This window comes from Nicotiana sylvestris, chromosome 1 (assembly GCF_000393655.2).
Source record: "Nicotiana sylvestris chromosome 1, ASM39365v2, whole genome shotgun sequence".
Taxonomy (NCBI): Eukaryota; Viridiplantae; Streptophyta; class Magnoliopsida; order Solanales; family Solanaceae; genus Nicotiana; species Nicotiana sylvestris.
Window position 1 is genome coordinate 126428824 of NC_091057.1, and position 10393 is coordinate 126439216.

A 10393-nucleotide genomic window follows, 5' to 3' on the forward strand; every position below is an offset into this window, starting at 1 on the left:
TTACATTTACATCAGTTTTGGCTTGAGGTATGTATATATGTGGTATTGGAAGGTTTCCAAAATTTGTATATGACTAAGGCTTAAGATCTTGCATGGAATGATATTAGGGCTTACGGTATTTCTGCGTCATTAATGAATCTACATTTTAATATCAAGGGGAGTCGGAGAAACAACTTCAGATTCACGGAAGGTCTATTCAGCATGGGCATTGTGGTTGCGACAGTATGGAGTGCTTCAGAGGAAATGCGGTGGTTTATAAGCTTCTGGGCTACATGGTTCGTGCTGGGATTATCAACACTTGGACTTTGATTGGAACCATTGCACATCGATGGAGAGAAGTATTACCTTAGAGGAAAGACAAGGAATATCCGAAGAAATGGGTCAGCTCCGTGGTGTTTGGTCAGCATAGCAAATGAAGTAATTGGTCCTTTTGAATGGGGATTCTCTACTGACATTTGTGGCAGTACTCTTGGATTGGACAGTTTGTGTGACTCGGTTGAGTTGGAGAGGTATAGTCTTGATGGCCTAGTTGAATGCGGGTGGATCCCGGAGAGTTCTCGATGGTTTTGGCAACGGCTTAAGTCCCATGGCTACTATGGGCATAAGGAATATGTTGTACATTATGGAGGTCAAAGGTTATTGCTACGGGCATTTGAGTTGTGTGGAACATCATGTGATGGTATTTTGGATAGGAATTATGTCTCGATTCTGCTTGTTCAGGTTTATGCAGTGAGATGATGCGAGATTTGGGTCCTACGATAAATTTAGATGAAATTTGGGTTATGTCTTAAGGTTATGAACTAAGGATGAAGTGAGATCTTCAGTTAAATTATGTTGTCAATTCTACATAGGTTTGGGTGATGGGGAATCACCCCCGGGTGTACGTATGGTGAGCTCATGCAGTGGTTCGATGGCTTTGGAACGACTCCGACATGTTCGAGGACGAACATGTTTAAGTGGAGTAGGATGTAACGACCCGACTGGTCATTTTGAGTAATTGCATCCGGTTCGGCAGTTTGAGGTCATAAGCAGCTTCATATTATGTGTATCAACTTGCGTGCATGGTTGAATTCAGTTTTCGAATGATTCGGAGTCGAATTGGGAGAATGAATCTAGTTTTGGAAGCTTAAGTGGTGAGAATTTAATTGGAATTTGACTTTTCAATAAAGGGCTTCGGAATGAGTTTTAGATGATGTCAGAAGCTTCTTACGGTGATTTTGGACTTAGGCGTGCGTCCGGAACTAGATTTGGAGGTCCGTGGGTTGAATTGAAGCAATTAGGCGAAAGTTGGAAAAGTTGAAGTTTGAAAGATGGAAAATTTTGACCAAATAGTTGACTTTTGTGTTGTCGGGGTTGGAATACTATTCCGAGAGTTGGAACAGCTCCGTATTGTCATTTGGGACTTGTCTGCAAAATTTAGCGTCATTCCGAGTTGGTTTGATAGGTTTCGGCATGAGTTTTGGAAGTTGGAAGTTGGAAGATTGGAAGTTCCTAAGTTTGATTCATGGTATGATTCATCGTTTCAGCATTGTTTTATGTGATTTGAGACCTCGAGAGAGTCCGTGTTAGGTTATATGACTTGTTTATGTGTTTAGATGGGGTCCCGGGGGCTTCGGATGTGTTCCAAATGGGCTATGGATCATTTTACCTATTGTTTGAACTGTTGTTTTCTGCTTCTGGTGTTCTTCTTTGCGATCGCAAACAGCCTTTCACGTTTGTGATTTGTTGTTGCTGGCTATCTCAAAATCCTTCTTCGCGTTCACGTTTAACACCTCACGTTCGCGAATCTATGTCTTTTCCTTCATCGCGTTAGCGTCCCCCTCACGCATTCGTGTAGCTATGCCATTCCACTCTTTGCATTTGCGTACTAGTTCACGCATTCACGAATAACAGTCTTTGGGCCATTAGACTTTCCTTCTTCGCATTCGTGAACATGTTGTCGCGTTCGCGAAGCACATCTGGGCAGCCTTCATCTTTCCTTCTTCGTGAACGCGAGTATCCCTCCACGTTCGCGATGCTTTGAGACCTGGGCAGAATAAATAGTACACTATTCCGAGGGTCTGCCATTTTCACTATTTTTGGAGTTCTAGAGCTAGGTTTTGGGCGATTCTTCATGGGTGTTTCAAGCAAAGTGATTGGGTAAGTGTTCTTCACCTAAAATTAATTATATTCCATGATTTTATCTTTATTTTTATCATTTAAATTGTGTTTTTGGTTAAGGGAAATGTTGGTTTTTGAAGGAAAATTCTAAATGATAAATCATGATTTGAGGGACCAAATGGTATAGGAATTTGATAATTTTATATGGTTGAACTTGTATCAGATTGGGTATTCAATTTTTGTATTTCCGAGGTGCGGTCCCGGTGGTCGACTTTTGAACCAATTTTTTGAATTTGATAAAGATTGAGGCTTTATGATCCGGGATAGTTTCTTATGTGTTCTATTTGTGCGTTAAAGTTATGTTGGTAATATTTGAGCCGTCCGGAGGTCTTTTCACCCGAGAAGTTCATTGTTGAGTATCAGTTTGCCTTTTTTGAGGTAAGTATCTTGCCTAACCTTGTGTGTGAGACTTCCCCCTAAGGATTTGAGTCCTCTATACTAATTGTAGTCCGTGCACGCGGGGTGATGAGTGCGTGGTCGGTTTTATTTGTGGAAAATTTGCTTTTTAGGGTTCTTAGGTCCTTATGTTTATTAAGTGGGAAGTGTTCTGATATGATTGAGTTTCTTATTTGCTAGTTTCACCTCTACATACTCTATACGATGTTGTTAGCTTTTCTTTACATCTTACTTGTTACTTAACCCTTATTTGCATTGAAGTGATTGCCCTCCTTATAGTTTTATCATTTCTTGATTGTGAGTTCCTCTATGTCTCTGTGCATATATGCTACGTATCCAAATTATTGTGGTTTTCTATGTAGTTATCACGTGCCTTACATGTTTTGTTGTTTTTGTAAAGGTTGTTGTACTCCTTGATTTTTTGTGATTCTTTTGTTGTCGTGTACTCATACTCTTTGTGGTAGAAATTCTTGTAATTGAATTGTTGTCGTTGATATAAACTATGTCTGGTGGGATCAGGTTGCCTCAATAGGAGGAATAAGGGTGATATACTGAGGAGGAATAAGGGTGAATTGATATTGTCTGGTAGGATCGGATTAAACACTGCAATAGGAGGAATAAGGGTGATATATTGAGGAGAAATAAGGGTGAATGAGTAGGATCGGGTTGCGTGCCGCAACATATTATATTTATCATTATGATATTGATATTATCCAGTGGGATTGGGTTGCACGCCGCAACAAAAGGGATAAGGGTAGATTTATAAGGAGTAATAAGGGTGAATATACATATCATGTATTATTGTATCTCTTGTTCTACTGTATTGACTTTAGTTCATTCGTACAAGACTTTGATAATTTGTATTTCTAGTTTCGCTGAGTTTTGAGGATCGAGTTATTAACATTGATTTATTGACTTGCCGTAATTTCTTCAGTTCTGTCCCTAATACCGTTATTTTGGTGAATTAATTTTCAAGGTAAACTTACTACGTTGATTCAATTCCTTCTACCCTGCGGAGTTGTTAGTAATATGGTAATTTAAAATAAAGGAATTCATATTACGCTACCTTGTATGACTTTTAAATTAGAACTCGCCGTATATAAATTTCAATAGTACAAATTCTAATAATTGTTATATTCTATTTCAATCGGTTTCTCAATTAAATCTCCTGAACCCGTTTGAGGTTGTATTTTACTTAAAAAAGAATTTCTATTGAGTTTTAATTTAATAAATCCTATATTATAGGCAATAGCTTATTCGATGATGTATTTTTATTTGAAACTCAAATGATTTCTAAAAGTAACTTCATCTTTTCTCACTGATTTTTTCTATTTGGTTCAAAAACTGTAATTTACTTTATGTTATATAAATGGGACTCCTTGAACATATTAAATTGTGTTTGTTATGGGCATTATGTACTGAGTAGCACGTGGTTTTATTGCGCAAAGTGAAAGGGAAATATGTGGGGCAAAAGGTGCCATGTGTGTTAAAGGTTTGGAAGTTGTGATTTTGAGATGAGGTTTCGAGGACCGGGATGGATTGAATTCTGTGTATTAGAGATGATGCGATTGGTTGAGTTAATATTATTTTCCCTTATTTGGTCACATTTTACTGATCTGTATCCCAACTGTGTTGTTGTGCAATTTCCTGGTTATTTTTGTTATCATCCGTGTTTTACTATTATTGTCTTCTTTGTTTTAATTTGATTTCTCCCAGCTACTGGCATTACTTTGTTATCTTTATCTTGTTAATGTATTGTCATATCCTATTCAATATATCAGATCAGTAGGTGTCTTGACTGTTCCTCGTCACTACTCCACCGAGGTTAATCTTGATACTTACCGGGCACCACTATGGTGTGCTCATACTACGCTTCTGTACATTTTTGTACAGATCCAGGTATTTGGTTGTAAGTGGCTATGCAGATCGTTGTTGTGGAGACTCAAGGTAAACCTGTTGTTGCGTTCGCATGTCTCGGAGTCACCTTCAATTGTATTTATTTCCATTAGTTCCTTTTATTCTGGAACAATGATATATTTATTATGTATAACTACTCATAGAAAGGCTTATGATTTGTACTACTAATTTTGGAAATTTTAAATTATTCAGAGTTATTAGATGCGAAGTTAGTGAATATTATTGTTATTTCTGTTAATGTTAAGTTACCTAGTTTTAGAGACTAGGTGTCATCACGACTCCGCCGGAGAGATTTTGGGTCGTAACATAGCCCAAATGACATCACTAGAAACTCATAAGACCCATACCGAGTCTGAAAAGTTGTCTTAGGGATATCGGATGCCCTAATCCTCAACTGATGATAGCCAGGCCTCAAACCAATCTTTGAAAATACTTGTGACACCGGGTTCTGGGATGATTGTGGTATTATTCAGTATTGAAACTTGCTAAAAACATCATTATTTACTCTATGGAGTTCATCTTTATTGTTTAATTTAAGGAAATTATGATTTCAAAAATATTAAAATGAGAATTTAATTAACTATTTAGTGTTGGCTTGCGTGACAGTGGTGTCCGGCGCCATCATGATCTTTAACGGATTTTGAGTCGTGACACACAAGCTACTAGAATAGTACAAATAAGGGTCTGAAATAACATAAAGCTGTCTGAAAAGAAGGTACATAGTTAAATAAAAAGGGAAGGGGACTCCAGGAGTTGCGGGCGCTGAGTAGCTGTACCTCAAGTCTCCACAAGCTGTCCAATCCGAGCTCGCTAATAATCGCCACTGGGACCGACTCCAAAATTTGCACAAGAAGTGCAGAGTGTAGTATAAGTACAACTGACCCCATGTACTCTGTAAGTGTCGAGCCTAACCTCGACGAAGTAGTGACTAGGCTAAGGCAGGTCACCTACAGTACAACCTGTATGCAGTATATAATAAAGACATAAAAGGAAATACAAAATGAAATAAGACAGTCAATTGTAAATAATAGCAATAGCCTCAAGAAATAAGCCAATAGCGATCAGATTTACCAATCCTTAGAGTTTTAAGTGAGAATACCGAAAACCAACACAGCTCAAGAAAATAGAAACACATAGGTTATTGCGGCGTGCAACCCGATCCCACTGTACAACACAAAATCCTCCCTTATTTCACCATAATACAATATCAACGATAATATATATATATATATATATATATATATATTGCGGTGTGCAACCTTATCCCACCATATATCAACATCAGTATCATAATCCACCATTATTTTACCGTATCAATCCACACTTATTCTACATGTTGCGGCGTGCAACCCGATCCCACCGTATTAGTAAAAATTTACCCTTATTCCACCATATCAATCCACCCTTATTTCACCTGTTGCAGCGTGCAACTCGATCCCACCATATCAGTACCAAATACTCAATGTGCACAGTCAAATCAATAATTCAAATCATAAGAATATTTACGATCAATAAATACCAAGCTGAATCGAAAAGGAAACCTTGTACAACATGGGAAATCATATAGGTAATACTACACAACAAGTCAAGTCCGGTAAAAGACAATTAGAAGGTGCAAGTAAGTCAGCTAAAGCAAGTAGCAGTGAATCATGAAAATATGAAAGGATCTAACATTATTAATAGAAGAAAATATTGATTAACAGGTAGCAAATAAGCATCGAAGGCATTTAGAGCATATAACATTTAAGACAACGAAGGAAATAATTAAGGAAAAGAGGAAAAAATTAGGGAAAATAGGTAATTCGGCGGCGTATAAGCACTCGTCACCTTGCATATACGCCACAACACATGAAATTCACATAACATATAGTCCGAGGGTTCCTAATTCCCTCAAGTCAAGGTTAGACTCAACACTTACTTCACTCTGCAGTCAATTCAGAGCTCTACCGGGGCCTTTCCCCAAGAATACGCCTCCATACCACTCGTATCTAGCCACAATTGACTCAATAATATCAAATATTGCTAAAGGAATCAATTACAATGCATAAATTTAGAATTTCCAAACTTCCCCCAAAAAGTCAAAAATCGATCCCGGACCCGCTTAGTCAAAACGCGAAATTCAGATCAAAATCGATTACCCATTCACCCCCGAGCTCGGTTATGTAATTTGTTTTGTAATCCAACCTCAATTTGAGGTCTAAATTCCAATTTTACAAAAATTCCTAATTCTACCCAAACCCTCAATTTTTACTATGAAAATCCTAGATTTTAGGTGGAAATCTTATGAAGTATAATGGGTAATTGAAAGAAAGTAGGCTAGAATCATTTATCAACAAATTAGGAAGAAAAACTCTTGGAAAATTCGCCTCTATGGTTTTCTAGTTTCGAAATTTTAAAAGAATGAGCAAAATTCCGTAATTGGTCTGTTTTAATCATTGGGCGTCAGGCCTTCTTCGCGTTCGCGAAGGGACTACCGCAATCGCGAAGCAGCGGCTCAAATAGCCTACGTGTTCGCGAGATACCATTCGCGTTCACGAAGGCTTATACCCACCAGCCTTATTCCGCGTTCACGAAGAGTATTGATCAGATTCCCCTCCCCCAGGTCCCATGCCTACGCGTTCGCGAGAGGCTGGCCGTGCTCGCGAAGGGTAATGCCCCCATTGCTCTCCGTTCTTTCGCGTTCGTGAAGAAGAAACTCCCTTCCAGCCCAATTCACTCTTCGCGTTCGCAAGAGTACCTTCGCTAATGCGAAGAAGGAACACCAGAAACCAGCTGAAGCACAAAAATTAGATTTCCCAAGTTTCAAAATATCCGTAGCCTATCCGAAATTCACCCGAGCCTTCGGGGCTCCAACCAATTATACACACAAGTCCAAAAACCTCATACAAACTCGTTTGCGTGATCAAAACACCAAAATAATGCCTAGAACTACGAATCAGACACCAAATCAAATGAAATTTTCAAGAAAACTTTTAAACTTTTATTTTAATAACCAGACGTCCGAATCACGTCAAACTAATTTCGTTTCTCACCAAATTTGACAGACAAGTTATAATTATAGTAATTGACCTATACCGGGCTCCGAAACTAAAATATGGACCCGGTATCTACAAAATCAAATATCAGTCAATTCTTAAAAATCAATAAACCTTTAAACTTTTAATTTTCGACAAAAATCAGTAACTCGAGCTAGGAACCTTTGAATTTGATTCCGGGTTTACACCCAGGTCCCAAATCACGATAGAGACCCACCGGGATCGTCAAAATACGGATCCGGGTTCGTTTGCTTAGAATAGTGACCGAAGTAACTCAAATAGATTTTTGAAGCAAAATTTCATATTTTATCAATTTTCAACATAAAAAGCTTTTCGAAAAAATATTAGGATTGTGCACGCAAATCAAGTAAGGCTTAAAGAAGCTATTGGAGGCTTTGAAATATAGAATTAGGTTCTAAAACTCTAGATGACCTATCGGGTCATCACAGGAGAACCTAAGTACCTAAAAATCTTTTTAGTCATTATGTAGACCATAGTATAAATAAAAAATATTAGGTCATCTTTCGTTCCTTAGACTAGGTTGAATATTGCTATGTGTTTTGTGAGCTTGAAGGTAGACTTGTGGTTTCCTTTGAACTAGCACTAGAATTTGCAATAGATTTGTCTTCCTTTTGAGGATTCTATTAGTGTAGGTGCTTTTGTCGATTATATTAGAGGTGGTTAGAATTTAATTCTAGTTATTATTAATATCTCATCAATATTTATGTCTTGCTTCCCTTTCTTTATTTGCTTTTCAAGTACCACTTCTTGTTCTTGTATTTTGGCTGTTATCAAGAAGAAACAACGAGAATATTGTTGAAACAAATAAATAATATAGTTGATTATGTGGCAATTAATATTTAAAAAATATCCCACTTGAAAGCTAATTTTTTTTATTTTTCTTCCCTCCCAAGTGCCTAAAAGAGGGGTTCAGGACTATCAAATTTTCAAGTTCAGGGGGATCCCGAACTATTCTGCCACTATGTCATCCGAAGGTATGCTACTGCTAGTCTGGAAGGAAACTATTGAGAAAAATATATCAACATATTTCTTCTTCTTTTTTTACTTTCTTTTTCTTTTTCTTTTTGCTCTTTTTCAATTTGTGTAACATTGAAGGGGAACTTTGGAACAACGAAAAAGTTGTCTCTGTGGGGCCTACAGCTACGAGTTCGAGTCGTCGAAACAACTATTAATACTTGCATTAAGATAGATTTTTTCTATCATACCCCATAGGATACAACCCTCTTCTCTCGTTCTCCGAACTTTGTGTGAACGCATAATACCTTTGTGTACCGAATTGCCCTTTCTATTTGTGTATCAGTAACATTTTTCACTGTGCGAATATCACAATTTTTAGTCATGAAACCAGTCTCTCTTCCAGTAAATTAAAATAATAATGTACAGTAGAACCCAAACTTTACTTCAGCAGTTGGTAAAGTTTAATATTAAAGTTTATTATTCTGTACAAGTTCAGTCCTGACCAACTTTTGTTTTTGTTTTTGTTTTTGTATGTACATAATTGTTTTTGGTAAATAAAAGTATTTAATTACCACACACACAAAAAAATTACGTGATGATAGATTCACAAAAGAAATTACTCCACATTTTAGTAATGTTTTTCCTTACCAGTCATCAGAAAGATTAAAGAGAAAAAAATCAAACGAAACTATTTTAATTAAAAAGAAGGTCTTAGAGTAACTTATTGAACTTAGAGAAATGGTTCCTGTAACTTTCCAACTAGTGGGAAGATATTTAAAGTTACTATAGAATACAAAAAACTGGACAACGTTACCAAGTGAGTTGATTGCAACTGTTTAGGGAGCCAAAGCCTGCCAACACATTAAAATATTTCAAAAGTCAAAAGTGCAACACCTTTTTTTCTCAAATCATTAAAGCATTAATGAAAACTTTTATTAGTGAGATTACAAACAAAAACATACAGTTAAGTTATTTATAGTTTAATTTATATTAATAATATTAATAATAACTACGTGGCGGTCTCAAACAAGTTGGGATCAATTATGTGGATAAATATTATTAAATGCACTAGCCACCTCGGAGATTGGGTAATTTAAGGAATTAAAAATTTGGTATTTATTTTTTATTAATAAAATACTAAATAAAATTTATTAAAAGGATGGTTTCTATTTTACAATCAAGATAAATTGCTAGTTAATTTAAACCAAATAATTGTGTTCTGGTTGAGTTTGAGTTTTATATACTAATGATTAAAAAATATTGAATACACAAACATGTTCCTTAAAAAAGCAATTACATATATTTAATAAGCATTTATCAGTAACCAAAAATAAATAATATTATCAGTTATGTGTTATTGTAGATTGAAAAAAAATACTAATAGGTTTATAGGCCAAATGGCCTCCCCATCTAATAAATTAGTTTTTGAGTTGGACTCTCCTAATTGGTCTATAATATTGGTATCAGAGCAGCAGGTTGATCAATGTTTAGGATCACGACTCGGAGTGGGGGTAGGGGGATTTATAGCTAAATGGACTCTCCCACCTACTAGACTAGTTTTTTTTGTTTAGGGGAAAGAACATAATTATACAATATTTTAAGAAATTCTATTATTTTTGGAATAAACAAAGAATTTTATTATGTATGAATTAATTTCTACACAGGGAACAACCATGTTAAATCCCTAATAAAAAACAAAGACAAGACTCCAGTAAGTTACCTACATACCATGTTAAATAATTAACAAATAGAAAAAATAAATAAAGTGTATAATTTACTATGATACCCATAATAATTGATACATATTTTATTAGATTTAAGAAAATGATTTGAAATGAGTAATAAATATTATGATAAAACAGAAAAAAATTATTGTCTTCTCTTGATATGGTAAAGTGTCAAATAAA